Below are 12,605 nucleotides of genomic sequence, written 5' to 3' on the forward strand. Positions count from 1 at the left end.
TGGCAGCGGTGGGATTCGAACCCACGCCACCGAAGTGACTGGTGCCTTAAACCAGCGCCTTAGACCGCTCGGCCACGCTACCGTTGACAAATACAGCGCGTAGAGACATTCAAGAACAGTACAATCGGTTTTTGTACTTTGACGAAAGACAAAATGTTCTATATAAGTGTCGTTGTGTGTGTGAGGTTCACGTGTTTCGCCAATGAATTGAAATCTTCGTACGTATGAGTTGTGTATCTATAGAAATGACGTATAACTATTGTAATGTGTTTAAATATAGATTAAACTACTAAAATTAGAATGATAAACAACTCACGGAAAAAAAATATTTTTTTTTTCAATTTAACATGAAATTTTGACATCAAATTTTTTTAAGTAAAATACTTAATTTTATGAGTAAATTTTTGAATTAAATTTATATTCAAATATTAATTTAAAAAAAAAATTTGACATAAAATTTTTTTTATATTTTTGGTATTTTGTTTCATTTTTAAGTCATTAATTAGGCATTTTAAATCAAAAAATTACTGATTTTTTTTATTTAATATAAATTTTAATTTATTAATTAATTTTATTTTATGTAAATTATTTTTTATTTGGTAATTTTTTAATTAAATAAACTTTTAAAATTTTTTTTAATGTAAAATTCAATATTTTGTTTGCTTTTAAAATTAATAAATAGACATTTTGAGTCAAAAAATTAGAAAAAAAAATTTAATTAATTAATTTTTTTTAAATATTTTTTATTTTTTTTTTTTATTAATTAATTTAATTTAATTAGTTTAATTTAATTAATTTAATTTAATTAATTTAATTTAATTAATTTAATTTAATTTAATTAATTTATTTTTTAATTATTTATTTGATTTAAATTATTTATTTGATTTAAATGAAATAAATTAATATGCTAAAAAAATTAAAAGAAAAAATAATTTTTCTAAAATTTTTTTTCCGTGTATTTTTAGAAATCTAAAATCCGTGAGGAGGGCAACGCGCTGCGTAAAGGTTCAACGGTAGCGTGGCCGAGCGGTCTAAGGCGCTGGTTTAAGGCACCAGTCTCTTCGGGGGCGTGGGTTCGAATCCCACCGCTGCCAGAATTTTTTTTCCGCCCCAACTCATCAACTTTTCCTCATCACACACAAGAAATGTCTCTTTTTATCTTGTCTCCTTTCTGCTTCATGTTTTCTTGTGTCTCTCATAATAACCGTAATTTAATAATTTAACGAGCGTATGTGTGTTTATGCCACTTTGTTTCACAAGTTTTTTATGTCAAAGTTAATAACATAAACTTTTGACAAAAAAAAAAAGTTGTTTCAACAACAAACCGTAAAACGTTGATGGATGTTCCCCGGGATTTTTCATTAGATAACACAAAACGAGATAAAAATCGTATAAAATTTAAAAGCTAAAAATGTTCAATGGACATTTTTCACGGAATTTTACTCAACAATGACCAAAGCAAGACAAAGTTGGCAAAAGTAGTAAAACGACGAGGATCATAACAATAAAATACTTTTCTTTCGTATTTTATTTTCGTTTTTTTTTGTGAATTTTATTAAACAACAAGAAATACGACAATAAAAAATGCCTACTGAAATACTTGTTTGTTCATTAAAAAACTTCTCCGTTTTATCGTTATCTAATTTTTCTTATTCAATGAATTTTTCGTGTACAAAACTCCGAAATTTTGTATATTTCTTGTTTATCGCTTAATTCCCGAACTCTCTCGAAAAATACTTTGTCATTGCGACTGTGTGTGTCTCTGACTGTGTGAAAACGACAAAATGTTACATGTTATATTTATTGTCACGGCAAGGCATGCAGAACAAATGCAATTATATATTTTGCTAAAATAAATGCACAGAAAAATCTCTCCGTTCAAAAATTTTTTGTGTGTGCAACAAAATTATAGTTTCAAATTTTGTAAAATTGTTCGAGAGAGAAAAGTAAATTTTTGCGTTGTTTATTAGAAATTGTTTGAAAATTATATCGTTTTTATATTCTCCGTTTCGCTCTTGCTTGTTACAAATAAAGCTCAATGGAAAGGATGTTCAATCCAGAGACTTTTTGACAAATTTCGAAAAAAAAAATCATGATTTCATTTAATTATTGCTTGGTTTGGATTAATTAGAATAAATTTTATTTTAAAATTATTTATTTAAAAATTTCAGAAAATTTGTAGAAAGTATTTTTATTTGAAAATAAAATCATTCTTGTAAAAATTTTCTTTGGTTGATATTATGAAATAAAATTATTTAAAAAAATATTATTTAATCAGAATTATTATTAAAATATTATTTTAAAAATTAAATTTTAATTGATTAAATCAATGATTTTTAGTTATAAAAAAAAAAAGTTTAAAAATAATAAAAAAATAAATTAAATAAGTTACTTAAATAAAATAAAAAAAATTTAAGGTATAATTAAAAAAATAATAAAAAAAATTAAATAAATTTTATTATAATTAAAAAAAATATTAATATTTTTATATTTTTTTCATTTAAAAAATTAAATTATTATTATTTTTTAATTAAATTTTAAAAATTTTTATCAAAAAAATTTAAAATTATAATTTTTTTATAATTTTTTACATTTATATTTTTATTGTGATTTATTTTTTTGTTTAATTTTTTTTAATTAAAAATTTAAAATTTAAATTTTTATTTTAAAAATTTTAAATTTTTTATTTTTTTTTTATAATTTTTTTTAAAATTATTTTAAATTATATTAAATTTAAAATTTAATATAAAATGAAAAAAAAAATTTTTTATATAAATATTTTTATTTATAATTTAATTTAATTTATTTTTTTTTAAATTTTTTAATTTTATTAAATTAAATTAAATTATATTTTTTACTTATTTTTTATTGATTAATTTTTTAGTTAATTAAAAATAAAAAAAAATATTTTTTTGTTAATTTTTAAACTATAATTAATAGAATAAAATTTTTAATAATTTTTTAAAAATTTATTTAAAATTAATTTTTATTATTATTTTTTATTCAATAATTTTTAATTTTTTACAAATATTTATAATATTTTTTTTTATTTTTTTAAATAAAAAATTTATAAAAAAAATAAAAAAATTAAAAATTAAAAAAAAAATAATTAAAAATATTAAAAAATTTTTTATGAAATAAAAAAATTATCTCTTTGACAGAAAAAAACTCACCTGATAAAAACTCCCAAATTGAACCCATCTGAAAATCATACAAAATAAATTTGCAGTTAAAAATGCTGGTATCGTTACTCTGGTAAGTATCTTCTTTTCCATTGCAAAGCAAATGAGTTTTCCATACATACGTAAATAAAATAAAAGCCGTACACTCATTATAGGAAAAACAACCAAAAAATATAGAAGCACATTAAAATTGTTCACATTATTTAATTTAACATATTACTTCCACTCTGTTAAATATATGTACATGCATTTATTTAAATTTCATTCCTTTTTCAACTTTTAAGCACTAAATAGCATCATTAACATCAATTGAACAAAGTAGTTGGAAATTCACAAGAAATTACACGAAAATTCAATTAACAACGTTTCTAGATTGCGCGCCGCCGCCTCCAATAATTGACTGGACATCAAATTTCAAAGTAATTTAATTTCGGGCGTTAAGTAAATTTATTTATCAGGAAGCAAATCTTATTACCAAAGAAAAATGATCAAAGCAATAATGAGCAATTAATTTTCCGAGAAATTCATTTTAAATTAAGTTGACGATATTTGATTGAAATTTCGAGAAAAAAGATTTTCTGCGAATCAAATAAGGTCATTTAAGGAAATTTTAAGAAATTTCTCAATTTTTAAAGCGAAATTATTATTTACTCAGAAAAATGATAAGAAGAGAAAAAAAAAGTATAATTGAATGTTTACTCACTCCTTTGTCAACATTTAAACTGCCTTTGTCCCATTTTTTATTAACTTTTTTCTGTTTCTTTCAACTTTTACGTCTTATTTGCTTATTTTTTTTTTGTCTTTCTTTTGTGCATAAAATTTTTAAATCTAAAATTCATGTCAGTCCTTCTCGAATTTTTTTCTCTACTAAAATTTTCACCATTCTTTTTTTTTCGTTTCTTTTAATTAATTTCTTCTTGTTTTCTTCCAACAAAGGTCATAAAGTTTATAAATACATCAAAATGAGCAACAACAAAAAATTTTTTTTTTTTTTTCATTGTACTAAAGGTGCTAAAACATAATACAAGACAAAAATCATGCAAATTGAATTTTTGCTTGTCCTAATTGGGCAAACGACAAACCATAAGTACGAAACAGAAAAAAAAACAAATTAATTCATAAGACATCGAAGAAGCGGTAGAAAAAAAAGAAACAAAAAAAAATTATGAGAAAACAAAATATAAAAGATTATAATCAGCAGCAGCAGCGAAAGGAACGAAGGGAGGAAAAAAAAGCGAAGAAAAATTTTTGTACAAATATAATTATGAATTTTAAAGCGAAAAATAATGAATGAGCAGCACCGAAATAATCAACGTTCGCAAAAAAAAATATGAATTATTGGATTAAGAAACTTAATTAATACTGAAGAAAAAAATATGGAATGGTAATAGAAACAAGGCGTCTCCCCTTTTTTAATTTTTTTTTCTATTTTTTGTTGTTTTTTAGACTTGTTTCCAACATCAAGGCTTCGCCGTTGTCTCGACAGCTAATTAGCAAAAATTTCGCCTAAAGATATTTTTTGCAGAAACTCTTTTTTTTTCATGGAAACAAAAAAAAAGTTTCGCTCGAGGGCTTGTACAAGCAAAATTTCGTTGTCAGTCAAGGATTAGCAGAGTAAAAAAAAAATAATTATTTTAATGCATTTCACAGTGACACCATCGACAATGATAATGGAATAATGAGATTCACACGCATTTGAGCAAAACCAAAAAAGAGAGCATCAAACCACATTTATTTGCATTTCTCGTTAGTTGTCTACTGCTACTGTGACATTGTTGCTGCTGCTACCATGGTTTTAGCTACTTTGCGATCGCCCGAACTGTCATGCGATGCGGCTCGAAATACATTAAAATACCTCGAATGCTGAAACCAAAAGTGCAAACGAATTGCATTGGAAACAATTTATTGGTTTATTCGATAACTTTTTTCCTTCCTGACAACTGATTTCCGTGTCTTTTGCAAACATTATCTTCTTTGCCTTTGCATGCGAGCGACATACAGAATTTTTTTTACATGATAAGGCAAGCAGAAAAATGTGCAACCACTTTTTTTTTACCATGTATTAAAGGTGCTTGAGTTTTTTTTCTGCTCGTTTGAAGTACATGTAAAAAATATATTTTATATTAAAGGACGATGCAACAGCGGAAAGTGATTCATTTTTGACTCAGGTAAGTTTTTGAATAATTTTTTTAATTTTTTTCAATTTTTAAGTTTAAAGACATTTTTTATAATTTTTGATCAATTTTAGGCTTAAAAGGCATCAAATACGCAAAATTTATCATTTTTTAACTCAAAACTGTTAAAAAATTTAAACTAAAAAAAAATTTTTCTTTGACATAGTTTTGTTTTAAAAACTAAATCAAGAGCAAAAAAACTGTGTCAAAAACTGTGTCAAAGCTATTTTTGTCAAATCTTGCTCCAAATGGATTGAAATTTGTCAGAGGGCTCTAATTTATCATTTTTAATCATTTTATAACTCAAAACTGCCAAAAAATTGAAACTGAAAAAAAATTTTTTCTTTGACATAGTTTTGTTTTAAAAACTAAATCAAGAGCAAAAAAACTGTGTCAAAAACTGTGTCAAAGCTATTTTTGTCAAATCTTGCTCCAAATGGATTGAAATTTGTCAGAGGGCTCTAATTTATCATTTTTAATCATTTTATAACTCAAAACTGCCAAAAAATTGAAACTGAAAAAAATTTTTTTCTTTGACATAGTTTTGTTTTAAAAACTAAATCAAGAGCAAAAAAACTGTGTCAAAAACTGTGTCAAAGCATTTTTTGTCAAATCTTGCTCCAAATGGATTGAAATTTGTCAGAGGGCTCTAATTTATCATTTTTAATCATTTTATAACTCAAAACTGCCAAAAAATTGAAACTGAAAAAAAAATTTTTCTTTGACATAGTTTTGTTTTAAAAACTAAATCAAGAGCACAAAAACTGTGTCAAAAACTGTGTCAAAGCCATTTTTGTCAAATCTTGCTCCAAATGGATGAAATTTGTCAGAGGGCTCTAATTTATCATTTTTAATCATTTTATAACTCAAAACTGCCAAAAAATTGAAACTGAAAAAAATTTTTTTCTTTGACATAGTTTTGTTTTAAAAACTAAATCAAGAGCAAAAAAACTGTGTCAAAAACTGTGTCAAAGCTGTTTTTGTCAAATCTTGCTCCAAATGGATTGAAATTTGTCAGAGGGCTCTAATTTATCATTTTTAATCATTTTATAACTCAAAACTGCCAAAAAATTGAAACTGAAAAAAAAAATTTTCTTTGACATAGTTTTGTTTTAAAAACTAAATCAAGAGCAAAAAAACTGTGTCAAAAACTGTGTCAAAGCTATTTTTGTCAAATCTTGCTCCAAATGGATTGAAATTTGTCAGAGGGCTCTAATTTATCATTTTTAATCATTTTATAACTCAAAACTGCCAAAAAAATTGAAACTGAAAAAAAAAATTTTTCTTTGACATAGTTTTTTTGTCAAAAACTGTGTTAAAGCTTTTTGTCAAATCTTTTGACTGCCATTAGTCTTTGACATAGTTTTGTTTCTAAATCAAGAGCAAAAAAACTGTGTCAAAAACTGTGTCAAAGCTATTTTTGTCAAATCTTGCTCCAAATGGATTGAAATTTGTCAGAGGGCTCTAATTTGTCATTTTTAATCATTTTATAACTCAAAACTGCCAAAAAATTGAAACTGAAAAAAAATTTTTTCTTTGACATAGTTTTGTTTTAAAAACTAAATCAAGAGCAAAAAAACTGTGTCAAAAACTGTGTCAAAGCTATTTTTGTCAAATCTTGCTCCAAATGGATTGAAATTTGTCAGAGGGCTCTAATTTATCATTTTTAATCATTTTATAACTCAAAACTGCCAAAAAATTGAAACTGAAAAAAAAATTTTTCTTTGACATAGTTTTGTTTTAAAAACTAAATCAAGAGCAAAAAAACTGTGTCAAAAACTGTGTCAAAGCTATTTTTGTCAAATCTTGCTCCAAATGGATTGAAATTTGTCAGAGGGCTCTAATTTATCATTTTTAATCATTTTATAACTCAAAACTGCCAAAAAATTGAAACTGAAAAAAAAATTTTTCTTTGACATAGTTTTGTTTTAAAAACTAAATCAAGAGCAAAAAAACTGTGTCAAAAACTGTGTCAAAGCTATTTTTGTCAAATCTTGCTCCAAATGGATTGAAATTTGTCAGAGGGCTCTAATTTATCATTTTTAATCATTTTATAACTCAAAACTGCCAAAAAATTGAAACTGAAAAAAAATTTTTTCTTTGACATAGTTTTGTTTTAAAAACTAAATCAAGAGCAAAAAAACTGTGTCAAAAACTGTGTCAAAGCTATTTTTGTCAAATCTTGCTCCAAATGAATAGAAATTTGTCAGAGGGCTCTAATTTATCATTTTTAATCATTTTATAACTCAAAACTGCCAAAAAATTGAAACTGAAAAAAAATTTTTTCTTTGACATAGTTTTGTTTTAAAAACTAAATCAAGAGCAAAAAAACTGTGTCAAAAACTGTGTCAAAGCTATTTTTGCCAAATTAATAGAAATTTGTCAGAGGGCTCAAAACTGCCAAAAAATTGCTCCAAATGAATTGAAATTTGTCAGAGGGCTCTAATTTATCATTTTTAATCATTTTATAACTCAAAACTGCCAAAAAATTGAAACTGAAAAAAAATTTTTTCTTTGACATAGTTTTGTTTTAAAAACTAAATCAAGAGCAAAAAAAACTGTGTCAAAAACTGTGTCAAAGCAATTTTTGTCAAATCTTGCTCCAAATGGATTGAAATTTGTCAGAGGGCTCTAATTTATCATTTTTAATCATTTTATAACTCAAAACTGCCAAAAAATTGAAACTGAAAAAAAATTTTTTCTTTGACATAGTTTTGTTTTAAAAACTAAATCAAGAGCAAAAAAACTGTGTCAAAAACTGTGTCAAAGCTATTTTTGTCAAATCTTGCTCCAAATGGATTGAAATTTGTCAGAGGGCTCTAATTTATCATTTTTAATCATTTTATAACTCAAAACTGCCAAAAAATTGAAACTGAAAAAAAAATTTTTCTTTGACATAGTTTTGTTTTAAAAACTAAATCAAGAGCAAAAAAACTGTGTCAAAAACTGTGTCAAAGCTATTTTTGTCAAATCTTGCTCCAAATGGATTGAAATTTGTCAGAGGGCTCTAATTTATCATTTTTAATCATTTTATAACTCAAAACTGCCAAAAAATTGAAACTGAAAAAAATTTTTTTCTTTGACATAGTTTTGTTTTAAAAACTAAATCAAGAGCAAAAAAACTGTGTCAAAAACTGTGTCAAAGCTATTTTTGTCAAATCTTGCTCCAAATGGATTGAAATTTGTCAGAGGGCTCTAATTTATCATTTTTAATCATTTTATAACTCAAAACTGCCAAAAAATTGAAACTGAAAAAAAATTTTTTCTTTGACATAGTTTTGTTTTAAAAACTAAATCAAGAGCAAAAAAACTGTGTCAAAAACTGTGTCAAAGCTATTTTTGTCAAATCTTGCTCCAAATGGATTGAAATTTGTCAGAGGGCTCTAATTTATCATTTTTAATCATTTTATAACTCAAAACTGCCAAAAAATTGAAACTGAAAAAAAATTTTTTCTTTGACATAGTTTTGTTTTAAAAACTAAATCAAGAGCAAAAAAACTGTGTCAAAAACTGTGTCAAAAACTGTGTCAAAGCTATTTTTGTCAAATCTTGCTCCAAATGAATTGAAATTTGTCAGAGGGCTCTAATTTATCATTTTTAATCATTTTATAACTCAAAACTGCCAAAAAATTGAAACTGTAAAATATTTTTTTCTTTGACATAGTTTTGTTTTAAAAACTAAATCAAGAGCAAAAAAACTGTGTCAAAGCTATTTTTGTCAAATCTTGCTCCAAATAGATAAAAATTTATCAGAGACATCAAATTCACGTATTTTTCTTTTTTCAAGCTTAAGACCCATCAAAATAACATTCAAATCAAAATGAAAATTTCGGATTTTCATAAAAATTTGAAACAAATTTCATTATTGTCTTAGCCTAATTTTTACCATTTTACGGTCTTTTATAAGCCTAACTTATACACGTGTGCACAAACGAAAAAAAAAACTCTACATCTTTTCCACATTAAGTCACATAAATTTTCACATTTGAAATTCAAACTTTTATTTTGTGTGTGTTTGTGTGCGATTTCTCTCAACATGCGTTTGAATGGGAATTTCTTGTTTGAAAGAGAGCTCTAAGTGGATATCGATATCATCGCACACGATACGAGACAAGAGCTTCTGAAGGTATTTACATTGAAAAGAAGTGAATATAATGAATGTTAACGTGTTAGGATATTTTTTTAAAAACATTCGCGAAAAAAAATTGACATTTACTTTGGAGAAGAAAAAGCTTTTATAACAATTATGATTTTTGTCAGTAACTCCTACAAGGTTAGAAATAACGATCAAAATGTTATTTTTAGCTCTCATTAAAAACTTTTAAAGCTTCTTATGCGAGTTTCATCTGTCATTTTTTGATTTTTTACATCATTTGTGCTAAAAATTTCTTACTTGTCCTTGACATTTGTTTGCTTTTTAATTTCAGCTTTTCAAAAAAAAATGTGAAGAAGAGTCAACTTGTTACAGCAGCGACAACAACAATAAAATGATATCATATCGCTGTGTTACATCAGGACACAAATGTAATAAACTTGGTATATGTGAAAACGGAGTAACGGAAGGAATTTCTCATACAACGAGAGAGGACTATATGCGTAAGTTTATGCGTTTGAAAAGCTATTTAGTCCTACAAACCCACAGACAACAACAAAAAAGCGAGAAAATAAAATATTCCTTTATGACTGAAACTACGCCAATCCTTATGTGAAAAATACAACAGATATGAAATAAGCGCGTATGGAGCACCAAATAAAATAATATGATAATATGATGAGAATAAATTTATGGATGAGATGGGAAGTTGACGCATACAAGCACTCATGGGGATCTACGAGTAAATAAATAGGTAAATAAAAAAGGTACAATCGCATAATTATTAGCCATATCTTTTACAGTTGATCACATTTTCTGATAATCAAAGAAGCCATAAAATGGATGTTTGGTTGTATCTTTTTCGGCTTGTGAGTGTGTACCAAAAAATTATGATCATCTGATAAACGATATTTATACCGGCATATTTATGATAGTTATTAACGATGGGAAAACGGAGTCTCAGACATTATGAGATATTGATGATGAGTTTCGAAAAAATAAAATGTGTTTGAAAACTAACGTGTCTGTCCGTAGGTAAGTTTTAATTTTTTTTTAATTAATTTGTTCTTTTAATTTTAGAAATGCTGAGCTGAGAAAAATGAGGAGATCATCATAGAAGCCAAAAATTATCTTTTGAGAAATTAACTCATTCAGTTTATTAAGATTCTTCGAGAAGGTCTTCTTTCATATAAATTTAATATTTTCTTATTACAAGCCGAGAACTTTAAAGAGCTTACTTTCCATATCAGAAGTAATCATGCAAGTTAACTTTTCCGTGAGCTCATGGACTGAAGCTGCATCCAAAAAATTTCTTTGCACTGACTCATATAACCAGATGATGAAAGAGAAGTAGAAATGCTCCATGAAGCAATTGTCAAACAACATCCAACGAATAACAGAACTGCTCTTCAATCCGAACTAAAACGTTTACAAGATTCATAGAAAAAAAACCATTTTTTCGTGAACTTCTATTAATTCTACTAAAGAACAAACACAATTAATGTGGTATGCTTAAAATAGTGAAAGTCGACGACATTCATCTTTTAGAAGTAGATCTTCTTGATCCATTAACATTTTTGAATTTACCTTCATATAATTATGGAGTAGATTCTGAAATTTCATTAGAAATTAATTTATTAACAACTGACCTAACGAAGTTTTCAAAAAGCCTAATTGAAACAAATTCTAATGTTTTTAACCCCATTAACTTCTAAAAATAAAATACGCTCAAGTCTCTTTTCCATCACTCCCATACAATACCAAAGTACCATTAAAAATAATATCCAATCCAATATAAACTACGTCACGAAGTAGCGCAGAAGAGACGATGCCATCCGAATACTGATTCGCCATTACGATTAAACAAAATTCGATGATAAAAATTGATTCTGTGGAATTAATCACGTAAACCATGGGCAACAAGAAAAAAAGAACTTTGTATCATTTTTCATAAACTCCTGCCAAAAATTTATCATATAAGCAGCAAAAGGACCGGAAGGGTAAATACTTCATTTACCTGATTTTACATTATTTACTCAAAATTAATGTCTACTATACTGCTTTCTGAAAGAGGTTGTTATTCAATATCCGCTATCAGAATATTTATCATCATTATTATCAATAAAACATTAGCAAAATTTTCCAAATCAAGCAAAATTTAAAAAGCAAAAAAAAAAATAAATAAACAAGAGACGAGCGAAAAAAAATCAAAATTTGATATATTTATGCAAATAATAGTCAAAGCTCGAAGCATTCATTTGAAGACAAAATAAACCGGTGTTCAAAGAAAAGCTTCACATAAAAGATGGAAAAATATATTTATTTATTCAAGAAAAATTTATCTTATTTTCTCATATTATTCGGGTAGTACATACACATATCTGCCTTTCGACAAAATTTTTATTTTATTTGCTCTTTATTTAGTCTTTGTGTGCAATTTAACAACAAAGTGCTGACCCAATATATGTAGTTGCTATATTTGAGTTAGCAGTAATAAATAAAAGTACAATTTTGTCTACATTTGCATCTTTTTATTCTTTTTGTGCATTTATTCTCATGTTTCGGAGGAAATTTTTGAATGGCAAGATATAATATGGTTATAAGAAGATTTTCTGTTGTCTTTGTGATTACCTTTGCATTTAACTTTTGTCCTTTGAGGGAGTTTAAACGTATTTTAGTTGCACAAACAAGAGGTTTAAGGCAAAATTTTCATTGTTTATCTTTTCAACTGCAGAAAACCTTTAATTATAATGTTGACATTTTTAACAAAAGTATTTTAACAGTTACAATTTTTATTAAAAAATTTCATAATAATTCAGTTAATTTTAAAAAATATTAAAATATAAAAAAAAATTATTTAAAAAAATTTTGACAACTTTTACAGTTTACAAATTTATAAAAAATATATTATTTATTTATTTATTTTTTTTTCTTTTGAACATATAAAGTTTAATTTAGAAAATAAATTAAATTTAAATAAACTCAAAAAGTTAAGTTAAAATTTTCGAAATATTAAAATTTATAAATAAAAAAAAAATATTTTATTTATTAAATTCTCTTTAAAAAGGTTTGAAAAAAAAATATTTAAAAAAATAAATAAAATTAATAATAATATTTTTTATTATTATAATTAATTAAATTTAATTTAATTTAAAT

General features: G+C 25.2%; 2 non-coding genes across 2 annotated transcripts; one reads left to right on the plus strand and one right to left on the minus strand.

Moving 5' to 3' along the window:
- Positions 1 to 82, minus strand: Trnal-aag (transfer RNA leucine (anticodon AAG)). The gene has a single exon. It is a non-coding gene; the product is annotated as a tRNA-Leu (tRNA).
- Positions 83 to 1,012: 930 nt separating this feature from the next.
- On the plus strand, positions 1,013 to 1,094 carry Trnal-aag (transfer RNA leucine (anticodon AAG)). Its single transcript has one exon. It is a non-coding gene; the product is annotated as a tRNA-Leu (tRNA).
- Positions 1,095 to 12,605: the final 11,511 nt, after the last annotated feature.

This window comes from Culicoides brevitarsis, chromosome 2, assembly GCF_036172545.1.
Source record: "Culicoides brevitarsis isolate CSIRO-B50_1 chromosome 2, AGI_CSIRO_Cbre_v1, whole genome shotgun sequence".
Lineage (NCBI taxonomy): Eukaryota > Metazoa > Arthropoda > Insecta > Diptera > Ceratopogonidae > Culicoides > Culicoides brevitarsis.